Source organism: Hylaeus anthracinus, unplaced genomic scaffold (assembly GCF_026225885.1).
Source record: "Hylaeus anthracinus isolate JK02 unplaced genomic scaffold, UHH_iyHylAnth1.0_haploid 12002, whole genome shotgun sequence".
NCBI lineage: Eukaryota > Metazoa > Arthropoda > Insecta > Hymenoptera > Colletidae > Hylaeus > Hylaeus anthracinus.
The window spans coordinates 18,164,627-18,178,446 of record NW_026534349.1 but is presented as its reverse complement, the minus strand read 5'-3'; the positions used below and the strand labels follow the sequence as shown (position 1 = coordinate 18,178,446).

The 13,820-nt window shown below is 37.4% G+C and overlaps 1 long non-coding RNA gene across 1 annotated transcript; it reads left to right on the top strand.

Annotated features, from left to right (window-relative positions):
- The first annotated feature begins 11,497 nt into the window (after positions 1 to 11,497).
- On the top strand, positions 11,498 to 13,470 carry LOC128892349 (uncharacterized). The gene is made up of 3 exons (XR_008461069.1): positions 11,498 to 12,909; positions 13,020 to 13,342; positions 13,426 to 13,470. It is a non-coding gene; the product is annotated as an uncharacterized LOC128892349 (long non-coding RNA).
- Positions 13,471 to 13,820: the final 350 nt, after the last annotated feature.

Here is a 13,820-nt window from a genome sequence, read left to right as displayed (position 1 = left end):
TTTCTGCTGTTCAAAATATGATGCTGGTAAGGTAAGGTAGGCATTATAAGTAAGCGAGACGTCTGAATGTGACAACGACAATGTAGTATCGTTGGTGCGAGCAGCCGTCCGAGACACACTCACACATGCAACGTTCGGAGGCATGTCCGTATACCTACGAGACTGCAAGGTTTTGGTTCTGTCCTATTTATGTCTCGACAATGCAGATTCGAGACTTCTCAATAGTCGTTTCCGCTAGATAAATGTTCAAACTAGAGCGCAAGCTCCCATAGGTACTCTACTTTTGCACTTTTCTGTCATAATTAACAATATTCGGCAGCATGGTGCCGACCATGAAGGCTGGCGAGCAGCCGTGCCGAGACACACTCATACATGCAACGCCCGGTAGCATGCCGTGTGCCTACGAATAGGCTGCGTGATGCCGCGATACTTGAAAGTAAGGGTCTAGCCGAATAAGCGAGACTTTCAATATTATATTTGTTACATTTTTCTGATTACAATGATACCACATACAATACAGTTCGGGTAGTATTTACAATAATTTATGGGCGACGCAGAGAAAATGCTGTTTCGAAAACCTTCAACAGATCACAAGGGGAGGTCTCGATCCGGACGAGCGCTTTTTGAACGAGATCGAGCTCCCAAAGAGACATCGCCTAGTGTCCTCCGAATTTTTTAATCAAATTTTTTTAATATGTAAAAAAGGGTATGTAGAACAATCTCTGCAAGTGAGAAGGCGCGACTGTCTTTCATTTTCGAGAAATAAATTTTTAAAAATAGCTAAATTTCGATTGACGAGTGTCGACCATACAAGAGTCGGAAGCATCACAGAAGCAGCGTGGCGCAGTCGTTGGAATGCCAGGTTGCGAAGTCGATCTTTTGCGTTGGACGCGATTCGTTCCCGGTAGGAGTCACTTATTTTTTTTTGAAGGGATGATGATGATAGGCGTGTTCGATTAATTGATCACAGCTTTTGGGAGAATTCTATTTATTTCGAGAGAGTGTCTCCCAGGGTGACTCGTGCAAGACTGACTCGTCAAGTCCCACCAAATCGTGCGTGCCCCCTCAGGGTGCCCGTGGCCCGTTGTCTTGTGCCATTTGGCGGGGCTAGCGTTTGCTGAAGAAGGTGGCAACGCAGCGGAATTTCCCAGGGTCCTAGGTCCGCGGCGCAATCAGCCGGTGGTCGCCAGACCTCTCGTCGGAGACCCTTGAAGAAACTCAGGGTTTATGACACTAGCGCTTAACTATCGAGGCCGTTAGCAAACCCAAGCTACGTACATGCTTTACAAAAACTCTATTCATTATAACGGCTTTCTCAAAAATAGTTCCGCTATGGTTCGTTTCAATAAACCGTGCTAGCCGTTTGCACGTTCGAAGTCTTTTCAAACATTTACAGCTAGCCGCTACATTTTTTTTATCTCCTCTTCCGTTTGTATCATGTTTTGTTATGGAAACAACCTTTTTATATATTAAGATTAATTTTATACAATATTGTGCAATTTTTCTGTTTTCTATCGCATTGAAAAAGAAGTCAGGATGTGAAAGGAGTTTCTACAAGCTTTTATAAAAGCTTACATCATTATAGTTTGTAAATAACAATTTAATTATATTAAACATTGCAAGAACAAAACAAAACATAACAAAGCATGATACAAAAGGAAGAAAAAGTAAAAAAAAATAAGTGACTCCTACCGGGAACGAATCGCGTCCAACGCAAAAGATCGACTTCGCAACCTGGCATTCCAACGACTGCGCCACGCTGCTTCTATGATGCTTCCGACTCTTGTATGGTCGACACTCGTCAATCGAAATTTAGCTATTTTTAAAAATTTATTTCTCGAAAATGAAAGACAGTCGCGCCTTCTCACTTGCAGAGATTGTTCTACATACCCTTTTTTACATATTAAAAAAATTTGATTAAAAAATTCGGGGGACACTAGGCGATGTCTCTTTGTGAGCTCGATCTCGTTCAAAAAGCGCTCGTCCGGATCGAGACCTCCCCTTGTGATCTGTTGAAGGTTTTCGAAACAGCATTTTCTCTGCGTCGCCCATAAATTATTGTAAATACTACCCGAACTGTATTATATGTGGTATCATTGTAATAAAAAAAATGTCACAAATATAATATTGAAAGTCTCGCTTATACGGCTAGACCCTTACTTTCAGGTATCGCGGCATTACGCAGCCTATTCGTAGGCACACGGACATGCCACCGGGCGTTGCATGTATGAGTGTGTCTCGGCACGGCTGCTCGCCAGCCTTCATGGCCGGCACCATGCTGCCGAATATTGTTAATTATAACACAAAAAAGCAAAAGTAGACTACCTATAGGAGCTTGCGCTCTAGTTTGAACATTTATCTTGCGGAAACGACTATTGAGAGGTCTCAAATTTTCATTGTCGAGACAAAAATAGGACAATACGGAACCTTTGCAGTTCCGTGTACGTATACAGTGGTGTGGAGCTGTGTGAGTGCGTACTAGCATATACAAGGCACGGGTCTCCACTCCTTTAAACTCCCGTTTCCTACATTCTTCTATATTGTGACCGAAATTTTTGCAATATCTACACTGTTTTATACTACTAGACGCGTTGTTCTGGTTCGTTTGATTGAAATTGATTATCTTACTAGGAGGCGATCTCTGTTTTCCTAGATAACAGTCGTTAGTATTATGATTTGATTTATTACAAATTCTACAATGTTGGGGGTTATCGTATCTCAAACGCAAAGCTTTCTTCTCTGCCATAGCTGCTGTAAGAGCACGGTTAATTTATGAAGTCGCGGTATCTTAACATTTGAGATATTTGTGGGTGAAAATGATACACGAAGCGATTAAGGGTCATTTCGTTTACCATTGCTACTCGTCCTGCTAATGTTTTAACCTCACAATCTGTTGCATGAATGGCACCTAGAATTTTCGATTAGAGTTCCTCTAGGCCTTGGTAAAATTATATTATTATAATTATATATATGAAAAAAGGATGAGAAAGAGATTGAAAATTATAGATTTTTCGTTGTCAAATAGTGGTTTGTAACTATGCGAGATGTCAATTACCATTACATGCGACTAATCGCATACGTAAAGCCTATTAACTTTAACGTCCGCGCAACAAGCACGTTTCGATACCCGCTTGATTCTGATTTTGCTCGCACGGGATGGCGACGAATTCTTTTGGCGGCGAATGTTACCTACACGACGCGACGCCGACGTACACAGAAAGAAGAAGAAAGGCGCATGGAGTAGAAGCGGCTTCGATGAACAGAAGAGCGCATTGTTTGTCGCGGAAAGCATTCTCCGCTCTCGGCTGTCACCGGAAACGTTCATTACGCCACGTCGCCTGTTAGGAATCACTAATGTATTCAACAAGAACGACGTGGACGTTCCGGCTATAACATTTTCGAGGATCCTGGCCGACGCCGACAAGGTGCTTCGCTGAAATGGGAATTTATATAAATAAAAAACGTATTCCAGAAATTTTCTTTTATCTGCAAGATATCAAGTGAAGAATAGCACTAACTCTGTCAATAAGTGTATAACTTCGAATGCTTACTTAGACGAAAAACGACAAACCATGAAATAAACCATGAAAGAGGTGACACTTTGCAAATTACTGTATGAAAATTAATCAACGGTAATGCTGTGACTTTTACATTTTCAAACGGCTTCAAATTTTTAAAATGTATCTTGATGTCCATAAGACTCACGATGTTACAGAACTATCAAGATAAAATAATTTTTGGAAACAAAATATAACCGACTTCGGAAAATATTAAACCTCCACTTAAAAATATGAAATAATTCCTACTTCCTTTATATTAAATAATATATTAAATTTCTATTTCATTTACATTAAATTATATTAAATAACCTTTTTGGAGGCGGCATATAATTAAAAATTTTTAATTCCTGCTTGAGTTAGTTTTTGGTCGAGGCGGCAATATTGAATGCTGTTAATGTATACATGTATACAGTATACATAATCTACACGAAAACACTGTTTGAATATTTTTGTTTGAGGGGGTTGAGGGTGGAACTATTGGTTACTGCTAATGTATATACTCTTTCTACGAAAATACTGTCTGATTAGGTTTGGTGGGTGATTGGATTGGACATTTGATGGGTATGGCGTTATTGGATAGTGTCAATGTATATGATGCATAAAGTAGATATAATGAAAGCAATAATTTAAGGGCATATATTTTATCACTCCGACAGAAAGGTAAATCAAGTTTTGTAATTTTGAATATAGGTAATTTTTAATTTTGCGCCGACTACGAAAAGGTTGCTTAACATAATCTAATATAAAGGAAATAGAAATTTAATATATTATTCAATATAATTTAATATAAAGGAAATAGAAATTATTTCATACTTTTTAGTGTAATTTTAATACTTTTTCGAAGTCGGTTATATTTCTTTTCCAAAAATTATTTTATTTCACCCTTTTTAGTGGCAATCTATAAGCTATATATGTATATTATCCATGTGTAAGTCACAAGAACGAAAGGAAGTTTTCGAAGGAGAAAGGAAAGGCAAAAAATGGTTTCGTATATCGATTACCTGCATAATCGGGCGCATTTTGAGACCCTATCGAGGTTTAGTCTGGCCTAAGGACTGATGTCCTTATCCGTATGGCTTTCAAGGCCGCCGAAAACCTACGTTTCTGACGCACTTGCGCAAGCTGAAAGTTCTTCTCTCAAATAAAATGTATACCTACGCTCTCACTCTCCATTCACAATCTTTAACGTCATTACTTAAAATATCCCGGATCCATACATCTCCATGTTAACAAAAATACACTTCCACAATGGATAAGCAAGTTCGATGCCTTATTTGCCTCTATTTTCGAAATAACTTTTATTTCTACTGTCCGCTCGCCGCAATAACCATAAACAAAATTATTAATAAACATAACATATACAACACTGACAACTGAACAAAAGTATAACAACCGAAAATGTTGGATCTGTCTGCAACACTATGTACAATCTATAATTTTCATACAATAACAATAGTTATGGGCAATATACATGGTGACTCAAAAATGTTGGAGTCCTTGACAGGGGTGGGTCGGGAGGTGATTTGAAACAAGTTTTCCTTAGTGCCCGCGGTAGCGTAGGCTACGCGCTAGGCGGCCGCAGGCGCTCCACCATCATATTCGCGCTCTGATTGGTCAGAATTTTCTGTTAATATCTCCTTAACGAAGCCTCGGACAACATTTTCACTACGGATAAATTGTTTCAAATCACTCCCCGAACCACCCCTTTCAATAAGCTCAAAAATTTTTGGGACACCTGTATAGTTGCAAATGGAATCGTCAGGAATACATGTGGAACTAAATGTGAAAGGATTGATTGCGTTTGGTAAATTCCTTGTCAAGCTACACAAGAGCATAGCAATTTTGCAGCAACAATGGTTTTAAACAATGAAAGTGTCCATAAATTTTTGCAAACGCGAACTTCACATGAAAAAAATAGGAATTTTATAATTTACAATAGTTGTAAACAATAACAAAATTAATAAATGTTTGCAAATGTGATCATCGCGAAAACCTGTCCGGCAGCAAAATGTAAGAGCTTTTTGATTGGTTTCATCGATTACAAACCAAACATACGTAAAGTAGTACGTTTTGTGCGATAAAAAGTGATATAAAGTGGTAAAAAATGAAATACGGCCAAATGGTTTTTATGGGACCAAGTGACAGTGATGCTCTATCAGATGTAAGAAGTTGCAATCCAATTGGTCCATCCGTCTCGGAGTAAGAAGCAGTACAAAGTTTTTCGGTTTTTTGCAAAAAACATAACAGGTAAAAAATGACAAATCGCGAAATGTATTGACAACGGGACCACCTGGGAGACATACTCTACAAGATGCAAGAAGTTTTATTCCGATTGGTCAATCCATCTCGACGTAATCGGTGAACAAACATAAAAAAAATATATATATACATGTCGAATTGAGTAACAATTTTCAGAGAATATTCTTCAGATGTTATACTTGTCAAAACCTATGTCAAAACCTAAAAATCACTTTTTTCAAATTTTCTAACTGCACATGACCCCTTAAAGGAGAAGTGACTGTTATTTATTGCGCGCAGTTGTGTGGCGTCTTGGAGTCCGTATGGTGATTCGTTTTAATGTAAAGCAGGTAAGTCGTAAACTAATATGGAAATTGAAAGGTCCGTTTGTCCAATAGTAAGGCGTATTGATTTATTGCGTTCTATTTAATATACATTTGTGGTTCATGTGCATTTTTGGCCATAACGAAGTGACCATGACAAATTTTGGTCGACGAAAGTGACGCGGTTAGGAAGCGACGAGGCAATGATGCAATCGAACGCATGCATTCATCACGATCAGACGCGTCTCGTGTATAGTATATAATATTTTTCCTATTTTATTTTTCCGTAATGTATACAGTAAATGAATTTGATTCAACTAGAGATGGTGATAGAGGTGTCAGTGTTATGAGATCAGACTGACTTATGCCTTTAAAAAAAGAGTGCATGTGCATGCGCATGTGCGTTGCGAACGTTTTACAGTAAAGACTGATTATTTTACAGAACCATTAGAAAGTAATAGAATAGGTACTTATAAAGTAAGTCAACCGAAAAGTATGTATCTCTGTTCTTCTAATATACATAAGAAATGTTTACTTTTACCTAATTATTGCGAAAACAATGCTTTTATTTGCATACTTTTGTTTAATATGGACTTTTGTTGAGTAAACATTACACATCCAAAAGTTGAATAACAGACTGTAACATTAAAAGATTTTAAATAAAGTATTTTATTTCAATTTTGTTGTTCAAATAAGGTATAAGTCTCATATGTAAAAGAATTAATCTCCAAAAAACATTCTGAAAGCTGTTTTATTGAAGTGTAGTAGAGTCAACTGTCTGCCTGCTATTGATTTATTATACCTGGTCAAGAGTTGACCCTACAAACAGAAATCTTCAGTTGGCCCTTTATATTAAAAGTAACGTGAAACCTACATTAGGTATGATTGTTGACTCAGTTGAAGAAAATGGCGACAATCCTAACCGTTAGCCAACTGATATCACATCAATATGGCCCATCAAAATTGCTAATAATAATTGCGACTAGGGTAAGTACGAATGGACGTTTAGGTAATCGTAGTTTTACGAATGTTCGAAAGTTAAGTGATGAGTGTCAATCCCGATTAAAATTATACGAAGAAACGAACGAATGTGTTCAATGTTTGTAGGTTCTTGGAACCATGTGGACAGGTTAAGTCAAATCGAATGCGCATGAACGGCTTCCATAACCGTCACTTTCTTTATGGTTAGCCGGCGATCGATTAAGTGAACAGCAAGTATAGCTTTGCTAAGAATTGGCGAGTCGTTGTTGACGGGTGTTTCGTTCGAGCCCGAGGAGCTTGATAGCGAGAGAAAAGAGCGTTTCTTGGACGTAGTGGCGTTGCTAGCAGACCGGTTGTTATCCAGCCGTAAGTATAGTGAACCACGCGCAGGGGAAGTGCACACATCGGTAACAACTGTATAATTTGAGGGTAATTCCGCGAGCTGTATAACCTGTAGGTAATGCCGGCAGGCAGGCAACCAGTCAGAGAGTGCATCAGTGCGCTGCTCGTTTCATTTAATTGGTCGTTCCCGGGTTTACGAGGTTTCAACCGAGGCGCTACGACGACGAGAGATGCTACGCATGGCAAAGGATGCCTAACTGCCAACCACCGGCGAAAATTTACGTTCGGAATTTCGCGCACTGCCAGCATCGCTTTCATCGGACATTTTTTACGCCCAAGAATTCTTCTTTGTTCGAATGTTCGATCGTTCTCGTGAATTTGGTTCGTTCTATCGAGGATCTTGGTTTATTCAAATTTTATCTGCTAACTACAACTATTGTAGGTTCTACTCGAGTGCAATGTGACTCAAAATTAACGCAACACCTCTTCGACATCGATTGTTCGCAAAACTCTTTCACAAGTTCGTTGAAAATCAGCTCAGCGAATTCATTGGTAAAGTTTGGAAAACTCAATGTTTTCTTCTTCACGCTGATTTTATATTCATGATAATTTCACTATTCTATTAACGGTAACCGGAATTTAATCCTTGTTACAGTTTTAATAGGAATAACGTTGAAACAAGATTGTTTCAAGTCTTTTTGATCTCCTGTCGTTAACGAATTGCTGGTAACCGTTAAAATGAATGATGAGAAAATCAGAGCTAAGATGAAGATAACGGATCGGGATAGACTATTAGAATTTCGAGAAGCATTCAGAATTTATTAAACGGTCTGTTGCGTTGGTGTGTTTGTGGTTAGGCCGTGACACGACGATCATCCTCCCTCGATGCACTTCGCTGAGCCAATACTGGAGATTTGCTACGTAGGTGGAGGAGTGTGTAACGCGCGTATATAGGCAATGCGAGCAGAGAGTTTAATATCGCTAGCCGAGATAGAAGCAATAAATGCTTGTCAAGTAAATCAGGATGAAGCGCCATTGAGGCGCACGTAATGGCCACATTAAGTAAATAACTCACGGTTGCAGTGTCAGACTCCGGGGCAAAACGTGAGCTGTGCGTTGAACTGTTAGGAACTATTAGGGGTGATAACAGTGCCATCCAACAACTTTACAGCATTAAGTGCTGCCGAGACGAGCAGTTGATGCATTACCAACTTAATTTCTGCCAAATGATGTCGTGCACTGTGTCTCATATAGAAACGTCTTAACTTCAACGTCTACAATCCCGTCAATAGGGAGAATAATAAAGTAAAATTTGCAAATACCTAATACTCATTCATAGATATCATTCGAACACAACGGCGATTTGACTACGGAATTCATTTTAATAGCCCTTGAAAATACTGTTCTCTGATTTTAAAAATGAAAAAGATATTACCGATTCCATTAAAGATTTATAACTTTCGAGGATGACAGCTACGAGAGAAATTAAATATCTACCTGTAAATTTTTATTCGTGTAAATATCTGTGCTGCCTTTTCCTTACAATTGAATGCATCGATTGATGGGACTAATATCGAATGATTCGTAATTTTTATTTGAATACAAAAAAAAAATGTTAGTAACAATTGAATCACTGTTACGGAACAATTTGGAGTGTGAAAAAAGAGAGAGGGCTACTCGGTCGGTAACGTAGAGTACTTGTCGATAAGAGTTGGTGATCCATGTCATTGTGCAGGTAATCGAGAACATTCTGTTGATAAGGTCACTTTTTAAAAAACTCCTGAAATTAGTATATACAGGTAGCCCTCCTACAACACGGCATCTTATAACACGGTTTCGCTATAACACAATTTATAAATTCCGGGAACCCTTCTATAACATGGTTTCGCTCTAACACGATAAGAAAATTGCAAAAGCCTTTGTACAACACTGTACTTCTACAGCCGCGACGAGGTTTGCCGTCTTAACCGTTTGAGTTTCAGAGATTTTTGAAAAAGCATGGTCGAAAGAAAACCCGAACAGCGCGGGTTTCGTTCACTTAATCAAGTGAAAGAAGCCCAAGCGGCGCGATAACGCTCGTCTTATTTGGTGTCGAAAAAAGAAGCAGCTACGTGATGTACGTGCGTCAGTCAACTTGAGCGCGCTACTTCGACAGTCAGTGCAGTCACTGACTGCGACAGTTGTTCATACCATCTGAAATGTACTGGGATTTTTCGACAAAATATTTCAACAGCACAATCGTGATGCTTGGGACTCAAACTGTTAAATATACAGTGTTGCAGAAAGTATGGTAAGAACCAGGAAGCAACGTGAAATTACAGATTTTTTTAAGGGGGAAGAAGATGCAAGAACTTTAAATGAAGAAAAATGTTTTGAAAGTGAAGACGGTATCATTCCACGAAAAAACGTTCTCGGTTGATTATCCTGAACAGTGACGATGAAGAAATTTAATAAATTAAAGTTGCGTTAAATTAAAATAATATTTTTGTTTCTTTTTTTTTTGTCTCGTACATACTTTTATATTTTTAATAAAAATTAAGTTGTTTCTGTAGAATTAAAAAAAAAATTGTTTTTAATAAGTTTTAGAAAAATAACCCCTCTTTTTGTATTAGCTCTGAGTCTCATACAACATGGTTTCACACAACACGACATATTTTAGGAACCTACCTACCGTGTTATCGGAGGGTTACCTGTACACTCCAAATCAATGTATCGTAGAAATCGAAAGTGTTGATCGCAAAATTCAAAACAAATTCGAAGATTTTAAGTAAATTGAAAACGTTATTTTCAAATGTTTATCAAAGCATGTTTAACGTGACAGAAATTTGAATTGATCTATCGACAACGTTAGACAAATCAAATCGGTTTGATAATGGAAAAAATTAAAACTCATCATTTGGAAGTACGCCAAAGACAAACATGCAGTTGTGACAACACTTCATAAAATCAGATATCGAAAGTTCTTTAACTGATAAATGCTCTTGATCGATATTTAAGACGTCAATGCTCATTAATATTTCTTTATTTTTTCATATTTTAAAATATACAGTTCACATTTTAATACTTATTGTTAGTTCATTTGTCCTCTATTATAAAATGTTCATGTTCCTAATTTTAATATTTATTTTATTGCTATGCATCTGTTAATGTTTCTGTACTTACTTTGTCGCTATTTCTAATGTTGTATGTACACACTGTGATTCGTGTACAGTATACACTATGCATGAATAAATCGTGAACTCGACGTTAGAAAGTACCTCGCGTATATAAAATTGTTAAGAAATTGCACTAAAAAGGTATACTCTCCGAAGTAGTGATGTCAGTAATTTTTCTATTATATATTTATCAGTATATACAGGGTGTCCCAAAAATGTTGTAACTCATTGAAAGAAGTGGTTCGGGAGGTGATTTGAAACAACTTTTTCCTTAGCGAAAATGTTGTCCGAGGCTTCGTTGAGGAGATATTAACAGAAAACACTGACCAATCAGAGCGCGAGTATCCCGGTGGAGAGCCCACGGTAGCGAAGGCTAAGCGCTAGGCGGCCGCGCTCATACGCTACCGCGGCCGCTCCAACGGTATACGCCTGCTCTGATTGGTCGAGGTTTTGTTTGTTAATATCTCCTCAACGAAGCCTCGGACAACATTTTCGCTAAGGAAAAAATTGTTTCAAATCACCTCCCGAACCACTCCTTTCAATGAGTTACAACATTTTTTGGACAACCTTTATATGCATATATACGCGATAAATGTAAAATCTTCTTTATAAAATGCAGTAGGTGTACTGCAATGGTGGCATGATAAATAGAAATAGTTGACATCGGTGTCCAAACAATATCATTTTCATGAAACACCATTATTCAAGTTATTCTTTCCCCTTCGTATACCGCTCACTCTTAGAATTAGTGACACGGAAAACATGATAGTTCGACGGCCGAGGTACAGAGAGACAACGATATACCAAGAAAATAAGTGTAGGAGCGCAGGAACCGAGGAATATATTTATAGCCGCCTCGGGTTATTAAGATAATTTATCGGGGCCATTACCGAACAAACGAGAGCATTAATCTATTCTAGCTTCATAAAGAGAACTTCGTCGACGATTTTGTAGCCTGCTCGCCAAACGAGCACTTCGGAGTAAATTGATGGATCCTCTTGACCTGGCTGAGGACCCTCCGTAAATTGCTCGTAAATTTTTATTTATTCCGCCGCAAATAAAATTCCGGGTCAAAGGGAGGGTGCGAAAGAAGATGATATGGGCTTCGATAAAAGCGAAAGAGAGAGAAAACGATTTGTCTAGGTTGGTAGCTTCGATTTCCCTGCACTCGCATCACCGTTATTCGTCGATTCTTAATAGCGACGACGATTTTCTACATTCGTAATTTTTCATCGACATCGAGCTGAAGTCTTGAAAAATTACTGACATCACTATTTCGGAGGGTAGTACGAAACGTGATTATTTGTTTTTTTTTCCTTTATCGTTGTGCATTTTTACTAGTTTTTACTGTTTACTATACCACGTGTACATTATAAGCGATGATATGAACAAAATTGAAAAAGATCAATAATGGCTAGTTTTTTATGATTTTTGGTAAAAGTAACTAATTAACTGGCGTGCTTCGAATGGAATGCATTATATTTAATCTATTGTGACAGAAATCCAAACTGAACGTTTATATTGACAATTGATATGGAAGTGTTGAGTTTGTATAAAATAAACACACATTGGTAACTTATAATTACTATTTAATGTAAGAACTCGAATATAACATAATTAATGTGAAACACGCGGACACACGGACTCGACGTACCGAGGACAATATCTAGAGACGCGGTAGCTTCTCGACGCCAAGTACATGAACAATTATAAAGCCACCCCGTATATAACGTGGCGCTACCGCGTACCTTTTACTCGTAAAACTACGATTCCAACCTAACCTAAAAGTTCTTTCATTAATATCTCATCACGCCTGCAATATTTTCGAAATTTAAAGGCATTTGTCTGATGTAAATCGCTTGTAACCTTTCGAATAAAACCAAAATCAATCAAATCGGCCCATGTACAACTGAGATATCGTAATATCATTTATTCGATTTTTTGTCAACACTTAGCCAACAGGAGCCAAGGCTGATCGTCGATTCGTCGACTCTCGGAATCACTCGGCAAGGCTCGTCGGCCGCCATAAGAAGTACTTGTGTGTATCGTTTGACAGATATAGGTTAGTATCGTTTGACAGATTCGTTTGACAGCTATAGGTTACAGTGGGGAACAGCTGGATGCAGGTTATTAAGACAGAAGAAAAAAATTTCATCAGATACTGCAAGAAATAATGCACAAGAGACAGTAATGTTGCCTTGTAATACGTGTGTGCACGCATTAAACAACCATCATAGTTGTTTTACCAGTGCGACATATTTTTTACCTATTACAACAAGAAGAGGAGCATATAACATCATCAATAAAAGGGTAAGTAAAATTCACAATTAAAAGTAGATAGTGTTCACCATAAGTAGTTTTGTGCGTTTAAAGTATATGTACTATCAATGTAAATTCTTGTGCATTATCTGTTTCCACAGTTTTTGATTGATCTAAGCAGCTACAGTCATTCCAATAAGAGGAATCGAAAGGATGAATTGCTTGTTTCATGAAGCAAATAATTTGCTGACAAAGCATCAATATTTTGGTGCTCACCAAAAATAGGAGCTGCCACTGTGAAATTCTAATACTTTATCTGAGGAAAGGATATCTGGTAGTAATTATTAAAATACCACAAGAAAAATCATGCAAGTATTACAGGAAATACAATAAAGTTTGACAGGTATATTGAAATTGGTCAATTAAAATATACTACGACCTGGCAGAGTGTACAATGGAAGGAATTAAGTGATCTGTATATAATGTTTGTGTGAAAATTATGATTTCTATTTTTATTTTAAGCTCTATGTTAATTTACAACTAAAATATGGTTTGTATGTGTTACAGATAGTTGAAGCATAAGATGATGCGGTGTGCATAACAAATTTGCTGATATTTATATTATTAATTCATGAATTGAATGCATAAATGTTTATAATTAATAAATTAATATCATATGAAATGTATATATTCACTTTCTTTACCCCCTCTCCTTTTCTTTTCCTCTATTCAATTAAAAAAATAAGGAGCCTGTGTATATAAATCACAAAACTAAAAAATTCATTTTTTCATATTATTTCATATGGATTATTTTAGATTATACACATATTAAAAATATTATAGATATATTAACAAATAGTGGATATATTTTTTCTATTTCTCACTTCATCATTAACATTTCAGTTTCTTGCAACCATAAACTGTTTCGGGCACCATCGGGAACTCTATACAAAGTACTATAC